Below are 13,550 nucleotides of genomic sequence, written 5' to 3'. Positions count from 1 at the left end.
TAAATTAACACTGTAGCAATTTGCTGTAAGAGTTGTAAAACCAAATCCTGTTTTGGAATTTCAAACTTCTGTCTTTAAAGTGAAATTTTTGACTTGGAATTTCCTTGGATGTGGCATCTCCCTGTCCAGCCGTTGACTTCTCCATGCAGGAGAGCAAGGAATTTGCTGAAACCCATCTTGGAGTACAACTTGGGGCCCAGTATGAGTAAACAGGACCATGCAGTTACACCATCACTACTGAATTGCAAGTTAGAAGACATTTCAAAGTCCTTAATTAGATGATGAACAGTTATGGCCTAAAAAAATAAATCAAAAAGCAACCAAGAGTCTTATGGCACCTTAAAGACTTACAATTTGTCGTTGCTGCTGCAATAGACCAACACGTCTACCCCTCTAGAGGATTTGTTTTTTGACAAAAGATAACTTATAGCCAGTCGGAGCTTAACATATGATAACTTAGCCGTAGGTCAATGTAGATATTTCCTCTGCTAATAACAAAGAAGGACACATTATGGCATTGTTTTTATGGAAATCCAATATCATTTTAGTTAGGAAATGAGAATCATGTCTGAAAATTCAGTAGGATGTGAGTCACTTGGCACTCAACCCACCCCACCAAACCAAATGTTCCAAAGAGCTCTAAAAGCCATCTGATGGAATTCTGTAACATTTTTGGAACTAAAATTACAACATGTTCAACATGCCCTAATGGTGTTCCAATGCATTTCACCATCAATGGAGAATGCAAAGCTATGAAATCTGTCAAAATATGTCTGAGTGGACCATAATAGAAGTTCAACAGCACTTTCCAGCCATGCTGCATATAACAAAATGCTTTAGAGAGATAAATAAAGGCTTATTACATCAGACAATTGGTGTTGGGTACACAAAAATCTTCAATGGTGGTTAAGAGTTCAGACTCCTAGTCTGGTACTTTGTCCACTTGCACTTAAGTGGACAAACTCATGAAGTTGTGCCAAAAACTAATGTGCTGCTTAATCATAGAGGCTTTCATGTTCGAGCTGAAAGCAAGTTCATAGATCAGGAGATAATGGGATACGATGACACTGATTAGAGTAAAACAAATCAATAAGGGGAAACTTGCACTCACACTTGGCTTAAGCAAATGAACTCTATCAATGACAGGTTACCTTTTTGTGATGATCTTGTGCTGGATATGTTGTGGTTCCAGCCATTCACTTAACATGTGAAGAGAAAGTGAGGTCATACCCTTGCCTCAATATGTTCAGGTGAAAGTCTGCACATGGAGCATACATGTACGCACACAGACTCTCCACGTGGTAAGGGACTCTAATGATGCAATGATTTGATCTCTGATCAAATGGAGAGGTTATGCATGTATGAGAGTGGGGCCAGATGCAGTGTCTGCAGGGTTAGTAGAGGAAATCCCTTTGCCTCCACACATTTACGGGAAGTGGGGCGGGGTGTGTGTGTGTGTGTGTGTGTGTGTGAATGAACAGGGCTTGAGTGTACACTCAGCAGGGACACTCTACCAAAGAAAGCTTTTTGATAAATACACATAGATGATATATGTGTTTTGAAACAGTTGACTGTTCCATTCACTTTTAAATTTTTTTTAAAAAAAAACCAGTAGGGCCTTTCAAATGAACATATGAGGGTGGGTAGGTATAGAGCTCCTATCCTAGTTGCAACAGACACTCAGAACCTCTGTTTGGGTTACCAAACCCAACACACACACACACACACACACACACACACACACGCCTGATGAGGTCTCCATTGCTGAAATCAGAAGCTGGAAGCATCTTCCAAGGGCTTGGGAAGACTTGCAAGCATGCTTTACACTGTTGTTTTATAGCTGCTTTCCTCATAAACACAAATGAATGTTATGTAGATTTAACTAAGTGTTTATTCAGAAGCAACTCCATTTTCCCCCTTCTCCTTTCCCTCCCCTTTTCATTCTGATTCCACCCCCGCACACTCTCCACAGGATCCCCACTGGGACAAACTTCTCTACAACACAACACAAAAGATTATTAGATAGAATACAACAACTGCTAGTAGACTGGAAAGCCTTGACCTCGAACCTGTTCAGTTCGATGGTATGGCGCCGGACAGAACACCCCCCAGTTTGGTTCGGTGCTGGACCGAACACTCCCGACTGTTCAGAGGTGTTCACGAATAAAATAAATTATTGGGTCATGATCAGACCATGTAGATGCCCACTAGTCATGCACGGTGGCCTTCAAAATGGCCACCATGATGCGGGTTAGGTCCAGAATGGGCCAAAGAGCACCTGGAATGGGCTGAAGAGTGCCCAAACTGGGCAAGAGAAGCAATTTCAGAGGCTGGCAGGGGGAGGAGTTGCCTCCAGAGGCCCCCCATGGCCATGCAAGTGACCCCCAGTGGGGGAGGTGACTAAAAAATTATTTTATATAATTTCATTTGTGAACCCCCTGATTGAACCAAATGGGGGTGGGTGGGTATGAGGGAGTGCCAGACCGAACTGGCCTGGTCTGATTTAGGTCCAGTTCAGGCTCAAACCGAACCTGGCCAGGCAGTTTTTGCGCACACCCCTAATCAGCAGTTGTCATCTGACTGGCCATAAAGAGGCAGGAAGCAGGTCCAGCCCTCGGAAGCAACTGCAAGCATAGGATGATAGAGTGTGCTTTGCAGAGCGGCACATTCACAGATAGTAGTCACAGCTCTCTATTGTATCCAGGCCTGCTAGTTCATGGTAGCTGTGTGAGAAGGTAAATGGATCCACACAAACAAAACAACAAGGTAGGAGTGCTCTCTTTTTCTTCTACCTGGGTTAAGAGCAGGATACAAAAGTTGGGCTACTCTGTTATGAGCAACCTGGGTTGCAAGGATTTTCATGCAAACCAGGGTGGAAGGCTCCTACCTTGCTGTTGAAAGTCATGTGAACAGGCCTAATAAGGTTTAAAACTTCAGATAATCAGATTTTTATTATGCATGGATTGCCACAGGAGCAAAGCTGTTTCTGAAATATCCCAGTTAGATAACTGTTGAGGATGAATACCTTCAAAAGAATCAGAACTGAGGAACTCAGTGAAGCTATGCACATGAGCAGCCCAACCCAGGCTAGTGCAGTCCAGTGGGGTTGGGTTGTTCATGTGCAGTGTTGGGATTGTGGCCAATCCCGGCACTGCCTCCACCACCATTTTGACCCAGCCCTTAGCTGGGCTTAGAGGGTGTGAATGCGCCCTCAACCCTGCAATGGTATGTAGCCCAAGCACACATAGAGTTGAGCATCTAGACTGCCCGACTCACAGGGGAATCCCCCAATGCACCATGCTGCTTGTGTGGTGCATTTTGGGATTCCTGGAGACTGGGACTCATTTTCCCTGCCTCCAGTGGTCCACATTGCTCAGAGCAGTGTGGATAGTTTGGGTATGTGGTGGCACACCAACGAGGAGATCACTGATCATCTGGAGGGAAGGTAGGTTCAACCCTGCCTTCTCTCCTGCCCACCCTTCCCGCCCAACCAACAGTCGTGTGCACGACTGTATTATGTGTAATATCTACACAATCCCAATCTAAATGTTTACTTTAAAAATTGCCATATTACCATAAGCTCTTCTGGCAACTGTGTTGATGCTTTAGAATATATGACAGTAAACCAAAGAATTCTGTAAGGGACAAATCTTATAATGTACTGCAAACTGTAAACAATTATGCCATGGCATGGTTTACACAATTGTTCAAATCTAGGTTTAAAGTTAGAAATGGACATTAGCATGATCATGTGAACCCATGCCAAGGCAAGAATCTTAGATGCATCTCAGGACACAATTGAGACTGATAATCTTGGCATGGGTTCACACAATCACACTAATGTCAGTTACCAACTTTAAACCTAGATTCAAATGACTGTGTTAACCAGGCCACTGTATAATGAATAAGTAGTCTTGTTGTCCATAATGTATATAGTATGTGGCCTGAGGGTAAAGGCACAAAATAATTTGGAGAATGTCTCTATCCTTTTCAAAGTTTATGTGAGTTGGTTTTTCAGTGAACCTTTTTGTATCACAATAATCTACTTTCATATTTATGACTACAAAGATTCAGTTGTGATATGTAAGAGATAGACCATGGGGATTTTGAATTTTGTAAGCTTCCATTAAGAGTTTCTGCATCTCTTTTTAAAAAAGTATTTAAAACTGTTCCAAAATGCAGCTCCCTTCCTTTGAACCAATATATTTTCTTAAACTATGAAGTTCATTGTTTTTTAAACAGAATCTTTCTGATTTATGAAGCAAATGATGACGTGGATCTGAAAGGAATTTGAAATCTTCTTGTCCCTGTACAATTGAAAAATGATGTAACAAATAATGCAGATCTTTCAGTGACCCTGCATTACTGAACAAGTAGTAAGAAATAATCTACCTACTTTCCTTTCACTAAAATCTTAACTGATAATTACCATCTTCACAAGTTAGTTCACTTGTTCATGCATTTGCCATCATGAATTGGGGTGGGTGACATCATCGCAACCTACACCGTTGAGGTGTCCCTATGTTTCCCTACAAATGTACTAAATTTGGTCCAGGCCAGTTCCCACTAGCTCCTCAGATGTTCACATATCCATCGTCTTGAACTGGGGTAGTTCAAGGTGTGAACATCATCACAAACTACACTGTTGAGGTGTCCCTAAGTGTCACTACAACTGAACCAAATTTGGTCCAAATTTGTTAGGTGGTCCACAAGTTAGCCCACTTGAGTCTTAAATGTCCATGCATCCACCAAATTAAATTGGGGTAGATGACATCATAACAAAGTACACTATTGAGGTGCCCCTATGTGTTCCTACAACTGTACCAAATTTGGTTCAAATTAGTCCAGGCATTGTGGAGTTGCTGGGGGAAGTACACACATGGACACACACACATAGGGCTGGGTGATCTCATGAGCTTACTTTTCTTAAGGAAAGTAGGCTAAAAGGGAGAAGATGATGTCTGAAACACTGGCTGACATCCTAGCAGTATGTTTATGCTGCAAAGTTGCACTTGCAGAAGAAGGCTGCAGAGCTCATGATCTTGCGGAAGTCTACTGGAAGACTTTCTCAGGGACATAGGCAAGGTTGCTATGTTCAAGGTTGCACACAGAAGCATAACTATAATTGAATAATGGCTGGGGGTGGGGCAAATATTCCTGGGCCCCTGAGGGAGTAGGGGCCCCAACAGTTGGGTGACAGCTTGCTCTTTGTTCTCCCCCTTGCACCTCTCTGAATAAGAAGGAAGGCGGAGGCCCATCTTCATATTTTGTCCCAGGGCCCACTCCAAACTTCCTCTGCTCTTGGTTGCACAAGAAGTATTGCTATGTCCTTGTGCTATATCCAGAGTGCTCTTACCTCTGGACCATGTGGCATTGGCCCATGACCTCCTAGGTCCAAGGGGGCCTCTTGAAGCCACTCTGCCCTGCCCCACTACTGCCCCCATACCTGCCCTGCTCCCGGGTGCCTTAAAAAAAGCCACTGCTGCGATAACTGTGGGGAGGGTGGGAGCGAGGGGACTAGCTTCGCGGCAGCTAGAGCTGATGCCGCACAGCAGTTTTTTACACTGAAAAAGTGAGGGACCTTCTCACACACCCCTACCATTGTGATGGGGGCGGGGTAGGATGGGCTCCAAAGCCCTTAAGGTCCGGGCTCCCAAATGACCTGGGTGCACGACTGGCTATGTCCTTACCCTAGCACAACAGCATTATGCCACACTAGCCTGGGATGCAAACTCCTGACGTAGCAGAACTCTCCTGTGCAACATCCTTGTGCAAGTGCACTGGCCTTCCACAAGTGCACCATTAATCAGGATGTTTGCCATGATTTGATGTAGTCTGAATTAAGATGGCATACTGGAAAAATAAACATAGTGTGAATTTTGTCATGAGAGAAAGATGTGAATAGAAAAGTGATTCCCTCCAACAATGAAATGAAGGCATGTCTGTGTGACATAGAATTATCTTAGAAAAGAATACCCTAACATGACACTGAAAATACAAGAGAAATACTGGCTAATTACTGCATTCTAGAGTGTGCCCCCCCCCCCCCACAATGCAGAATAAACCAGGAATTTCTGGTAAGAATTAATCTGCCTACTTTCCTTTCACTATGCCATTGAGGTGTTCATGTGTCACTAACCACAACTGTACCTAATTTGTTTCAAATTGGTGAGACAGTCCACAAGTTAGCCCACTTGCTCCTCAAAAGTACACGTCTGCTGTCTTGGATTGGGGTGGATTACATACATCATCACAAACTATGCTGTTGAGGTGTCCCTTTGGTCCAAATCAGTCCAGTAAGCTAACAATGCTGTATCCTCAGACATGGGCCCCAAGCTAGCATAATATAAGATTCACAAAGGTCAGCACAGAGCTTTCTTCTTGTATCCTCCTCAAGAGTTGAAACACACACAAACATTGTTTAGTCATCTTACCGCCTTCTCCCACCTCTTTTGATGTTGGTTTTTTGTAGCTCCTGTCTTTCTCATTCCTTCTGTTGTCCTTCTTTCTCCCTCAGCATCTTGGGAGGTCTAGTCCTGAGGGCCAGACTACAGAAAACTTACAGGGACAAGCATCCCAATTCAAAGAATGTTAAGGGAAACTATTAAGATACAATGGCTTTCTGCAGCCAGGTGATTCATACAGGAAAAGCCTATTTTGTATTTTCATTACCAATCCAGTGTGTATATTTTGGATTCTCTTTGAAACGAGTTCTTTCTTCTTATCTGAAGACCTTTGGTGGGGTGTTACCTTACATGTAACTGAATCTATAAAACCGACCATCTTCTGATGAGTCTTAGGAGCCTCCGTATACATACGCTGTCACATTGATTTTATGTAGCAGCGTTGCTGTTACTAAGTGCCTGACAGGCCTGACAACTCGATCAATAAGTGGTTCTTTTCATGCAGACCTGCAGGTGCCTTTTGTGCTTTTCCCTTCTGGAAGATGACAATCAGACTCATTAAAGACAACACAAAACATTATCAATGACATGTTTCTTGTCAGATAGATACAGATGGGCCCTATTATGATTTTATCGTGAAGTAACTGATTTAATCAGCTTTTCCAAGACTTCACCTATTGTTAATAATGCAATTTAAACCTTCTCTTCCCTTCCCTTATTTCCCATCAGCCCATCTAGACTCTAAATGGTTAGAAGGTGATGCAGATAAGCTCTTTGCTCCAATCATATTAACTGCTAGAAGATGGCTGAATCAGTCCTGTCTGTTTGACATTCATTGTGAGGGATTATCCCATTCAATTCCAGAATTCCCCTTTGCCTCGCTAAGAACAAAATAGGAAATGGTTTTCTGGAGTCATTATGACAGATTTAGCCCCCCTTTATTTGGTTCTTGAGGTTCAGCACAGCCCCATTTGGGCATGTTGCTTATCTTCAAAGTGTATAGAAATTAAATACGTATGTTTCAATGCAGCATTTGTGTGTGGATATTATTATTCGCCTGCCTCAGCACTTCTGCTATTGTATGATACAGGCATGAAAACTGCAAGCAGTTTAATTATTTAAGGAGTTACCCTTTTTATATCTCAAGCCTTATTCACATGTTATGTTCAACGCTCATAGATTCTGTGTACAGTATATGCATGTACAAATCTTTATGCACTGACAGACGTTCATACATTGTGATCAACACATGTACAGTAATACACTTTCTATCCGAAGCCTCTGTGTGTGTGTGTGTTTGTGTGTGTGTGTGTGTGTGTCGGGGTAGGTGGGTTGCTGTGTGCAGGGTAATTTTTCAGATAACCACATGTAGTAGTCAGTCGCAGAAAACATACAGTTGTACAGGTGAACAACTGTATGCATGTACAACATAATGTCCCTATAGAGCTTGTGCAATACATACCTCTTACCTACAGTGAGAACATCTGTCTGGCTACTTCCCTAGAGCACACACAGGATCTCTGGTGACTGAATGTGTGAACTGGGCCTCAAGCATATGGGCCAAGCCATATTCAGCAAAAAACCAACAACAGCACAACTACAAAGGCCACCTAACAATGTGATGCGGAAAAAGTTCTTTCTCCATTCTAGGTATGTCAGTCAGTTGGGCTCTGAGAGCAACACAAAAGCAATTTTGGAATCTTCCCAAAGATGATTTTGTTGACACAAATGCCTAACCCCTTCCACACAGATGTGGCACTTTCAGAGTGGAGGAAGGAAAACAAGATCTTAGCTGATCTCCACAATGAGCCACAGAATGGAATCAGAATAAAAATTATGCTTCAAACATTTAGCAAACAGTTCTAGAAAAGGTGAGATTGATTGCTTCTACAACTGTTCTAGGGAGACTTCCATTTTAAATTGTTTTTAAACCCACATTAGTAACCTAGTAAAGCACAATATTCAAGATGCTTTACTTCACTTTCCAGATTACAATCTGTTTTGTTTCTGCTATTCCTTTCTCCTTTGGAAATGTATGCAGGGGCTGAGCTGAGGTTCAAACACAAACAGTACAACAGTGTCATGAATATGGAGAACAATTTTCATTTCAGCATCTGAATCTTCATGGCAGATCATGCATTGCAATATTTTACACCTTCATTGGGTTCCTTTAACATGTGTGTGGAGATGATCTGCATGAAGTTGAAACTGACAATAATATCCTGAATGTGCTTTCACACCAGCTTTCAATATCTAAGTGATCTATGGAGTTATGATGTTACAAACAGATTTACAAACAAGCAGAAAATAAAATAATCAAGGTAAACCGATGACCTCATTTGATCAGCCAACAAAGGAAAGGCTATTTTTCAGTTGTATAACAGATTGTATCAAAATTCTCTATAGCTGGTAGATGAACTTAGATCCTTTCTTTATGTCACTAGTCCATCTTTTGAAGACTGGGAAATTATCAGCATGATTAAAAACAAGCAAATAATTCTAGTTTTATTCACTTAGTAGACACTTGCTGATTTTTCAATCTTTAAAATGTCGAATTGGTAGCCATTAGAACTTGTACCAGCATAAACAACTCTCCCATTCCACTGTATTATTTCCTCCTCTGATGTACAGTATTTATAATGCGTATTAGTATTCCCTCTCTGCCTCTTTTTTCCAAGCTGAAGAGTCCAAGCTTATAAGATAGCATTTCCACTTTTGCATTCTAATAGCTCGGATACAAGCATCCTATGTGTATTGCATTCAAGCCTATGTGTATTGCATCCAAGCCTATGTGTATTGCATCCAAGCCTTTCTGTGCATGCATCAGCTCATATGAGAGTTTGCTCCAGAGGGTCCTCTTAGTTTGGGAGGGACTTCCTTGGGGAGGCTTCAGAAGTGCTGGTGGACATGTAAGGACTCACATGGTCCATTGGTTCCCAGCGTGGTTCAAATGTGGCTTGGTTCAAATCCCCAGCTTGGTTCAAATGCAGGCTCACCAGCACCTTGTGCAATGATATCATCAAACTTTAGCCCTATTGGCTATTGTATTCTCTATATATTGAATAATATATTTCCCTTTTTTGGAGCTGTATCACACGGGATTCTCTCTTTACAATGGGGTGACATGAAGCTTGGGGAGGAACACACACACACACACCGGAGAATAAATTCAGAGTTCACTATTACAATTTTTTCTTGAGGTAATGTTATATTGCTACATGCACAACAAGCTATCTTAGAATTATAATCTGTTATATACACTGCACTTGGAATTGCTTTGCCTAATTAAATGTGTCATTTCTGCTGGCACTACTGTGATTAGTTAAAAGGTGATGAAACTTCAGTGCCCTGCAGTCACTCTTTCAAGCTACTCTTCTCCCCCTAACAGTACCAGTAATGCATTTGCACATTTTTTATTACCATGTTATTCTCCATGCCACAATGAAACTTATAACAATAGTTCCCATGTCCTCTAGAAATTCTGAGAAGTCAATGCCTAGAGACCATTAATACTGTTGGAAGATTCATGCTTATTAAATCCAGACTAACCACCAATTTTTGATTGTCTCCTAATGCTTTTTAAACAAACAGCAGTAGATGGTTTTTGCAACAGGGCTCTAGAATTATGGATTCACGCAGGCTTCCCTTTCTTGCCAACACGCTCTGTGCATCTTCTGTGTGCATACAACTACTCTGCCCAAAGCTTAGCCCAGAGTGAAAAATACGCCTTTATCAATGCTTCAGATACCTTCCCCCCTCTACACATTCATTAGTTCATGTGACAAGTCATTCAGACAGTACCAAATCAGGGATGAGTATGCTTTGTGCCAGATTTGCTCCAGACAGAGGACTTCTATAAGCCTCATTGCCATTAGCCTTATTCACACATCATGTTCAATCTGTGCGCAATGTATGCTTGAACAGTTATGTATGCACAGCATTATTCACACATCATGTTGAACATAAAGAGTTGCATTGTGGGATACCCAGAGGACAGGACATGTCATCCCAGCCTTCGGAGCTCTGCGGAGCAGTGCTGATCATCAGGGTACGTGTTGACATGCTGACTCTTAAAATAATTGTCCTGGGCGGTGGGGGGAGAGCTATGTGTAAGGAAGGTACGTGGAGCACAGCCTTCCCCCCACCTGCCTGCCCCGCTGCCCACCTGGGTGTGTGAATGGGCTCAAAGTGTGAATGTGCAGCATACACTTCCAGTCTGAATTCTGCATTTCAGTGAAACCTAGGTTCACTTTTAAAATGAACACACATACAATTGTTTATATAAAAACATGCACATGTGTACAGACACCTGTACACATATACACATATACAACATAATAGCCTGGTTCACACAATCATTCAAATATAGGTAATAGATAATGTGGGTTACCAACATTAGCATGTTTGTGCGAACCCACACCATAAATAACTCAGGTTTATGGCCTGAGATGTATCTGAGATTCCCGCCTTGGCATGGGTTCACACAATCACGCTAATGTCAGTAACCCACATTAAACCAAGATTTGGACAATTGTGTGAACTAGGACAATGTCTGAATAGGGCTACGATGGAATACCTGTCAGGCCCCTGCAGAGTTCAATATTAGGCTGCTTGCAAAGAAATTTGCCCTCGCCTCATACCCACTCCCTCAGTTATATAAAGAATCACAAGCAGGTAAGGCATTTTAAAAGTATATTTGGTCTGAGCCTCTGGAACAACCTTGCAGTTGCTGGGTTTTTTTCCTTTTCTTTTTCTTTTTTGTTTTTTACTGATTATGTTAAGACAGCAATTGTATGCAACCTTTCCTGTGAGTAACCCCCACTGAGGACAGTGGGTGATGTAAGAGCAAACTTGCATGAGATTCTAATATTATAAGTGTATTATTCAATAAGATTATATTTCAGTTGGTCATCTACATTGTTTTGAATTTTTATAGAAAGATGATCAATACATTTCAATGGTTTTCCTGTTCCCTGTATTTGAGTCACTCCTCATTCTACATAACAGGTTATTCCTCTTAATAAAAGTCTTGAATCTTCAGCTATTCCTTCATGGCCTCCCAACACATGTCTTTGAAATAGTTTGGGCTGATGGTGGCACTGATGGGTGGTACTGAACCTAAATACATTTTAGATCCTTCTAGCCCTACGAATCTATGCTCCAGTAGTATTCATTGACTTGAAAGGAAGAAATGTTCAGCACTGGATTCTAATATGTTGCCATGTAAAACACTTTGATTTGTGATACATACCTTTAATAGACAGCATCATTGTTGGGAACGTTGAGGGGAAAAAATCTAAGAAGGAATGCTAAAATTCCTCTCCCACACTATTCACTATTTGTGGAATGCTAAAATTTGTGTAATATATAATAGTTGGATATCGAGTGTGTGACAAAGACAAAATCACACGCAGTGATAGGACTGCCCATTTTTAGGATTCTTATAGCCCTACACATCCATGATCCATTTCAAATGCACAATACTGTAGTGTATGTAATTGTACAGCTGCACATATGCTGAACACATGTGCTCAACATGTGCTGTACTATGAACTGGCGTATCAGATTTATTAGGGGTATAGTACTTCTTGACTTGTCAACTGATTAATAGTAGATAAATGTTGTGTGTCCTCACCAAGTATATTAGGCCTACCTAATTTGTGACCAACCAACCTGAATGCCGCCTACCAGCCATGCATTGTGGCCTACCAAGTGTTTGATAACCCGCATCCACCCAGTTTTTCAGCCACAGAAAGGCAGTATCATCCGACCTGAGATTCCTTTAGGTGGAATGCAGACCTAAATAGTATGATCTTCTGAGATCTTTACATACAAAGCCTGTGCTCTGCTACTGAGCTAGTCTCTCCCCTAAAGGGAGGAGTCTCTGGTGAACTCCTGATGAGTTTCAACAACATGTGGTTTTGAGCTTCATTCTGCTTGGTGGATTTCATGAAATGATGCGTCTCTGTTGCAGATATTTATTGATTTAGAGGCCTAATTATTCTTGACTAAGGAAACTTCTCCTCACTGTTGCTGAGCTGACTGTGCATGTTGGCAGCACGAGAAGTAGCCAAGTGGTGATCCCCTCAATTCCAGCTGAAATTGAAAACTGGGACAAAATTGCATTTAGCATTGATGTAGATTCAAACTACCTTTAGCTTGCCTGAGTTAAAAACAAAACAAAACACAGGGCTAAGCACTGCTTGTCATACCCTGAAATTGCACATAAATTGGGGGAAATAAAAACAGGCACTTGTTGCTGACACCAACTGTCAGTGATGATATCCAGCCGCCCCGCCCCGCTTTCCTAACCAGTCCAGGATTAACAACCCTCACACCTTTCAAAAGAAATAACGATGGTTATAGAATAACCTCTGCCGTCACATTTTCAAGTTATTCCGTCTGCATTGTCCTGGCAGAATAATCAGCGATGTGGAGGAAGAGGAATAAAAACCTGGACTTCTGAAGGTCTTCAAAGGCCTTGAAAGCCATGAAATTGATTGGCTCCATTCATAGTAATGTTATTTGGGATTACAGAAAGAGCTGAAATTTTCCACTTTTAGAGCATGCATTCAACCTTGTGCTGAAAAATGTTGCTTCATTATTATTTTTTAACAATTGTCAATCATCCAGTCAGGGAGCAGGCAACTCCACAGGTCCCAACATGAACATGCTATTTTTTAACTGTTCGCAGCCTGAAGTAATTAGACATTTAGTCACACCTTAGGAGGAATCAATGGGAAGAGTGGCAAACTGCTCAGAAATAACCTTGTCTGATTGTTAATCACCAAGAGCTCATTCAGGACAACATGCCACATTTTCTGTATAATCTCAAATTCAACTGACGCTTCACCCATTTCCCCCCCAAAGGTTCTGCCTCAAAATCAACCTGATAAATATCTGGCCAGAATATAATTCATAAACACTACAAGCCCAGGACCACCACAATGTATACAAGCAAATAGTATATATACTTAAATGTGTGTTCAAATAATATTTATTTTCAAAAGGGTCAAGACCCATGCCAAATACCATGAAATCTCTGCAATGAGGACAGGAATATCTGAATGAATGATGGTGTGCATGTTTAGAACGGCACTCTGCATTTCAAGGACAACATAGCTTCCTCACCCATTTTCAAAGGAA

This window comes from Hemicordylus capensis, chromosome 1, assembly GCF_027244095.1.
Source record: "Hemicordylus capensis ecotype Gifberg chromosome 1, rHemCap1.1.pri, whole genome shotgun sequence".
NCBI lineage: Eukaryota > Metazoa > Chordata > Lepidosauria > Squamata > Cordylidae > Hemicordylus > Hemicordylus capensis.
This window is presented reverse-complemented; position numbering follows the sequence as displayed.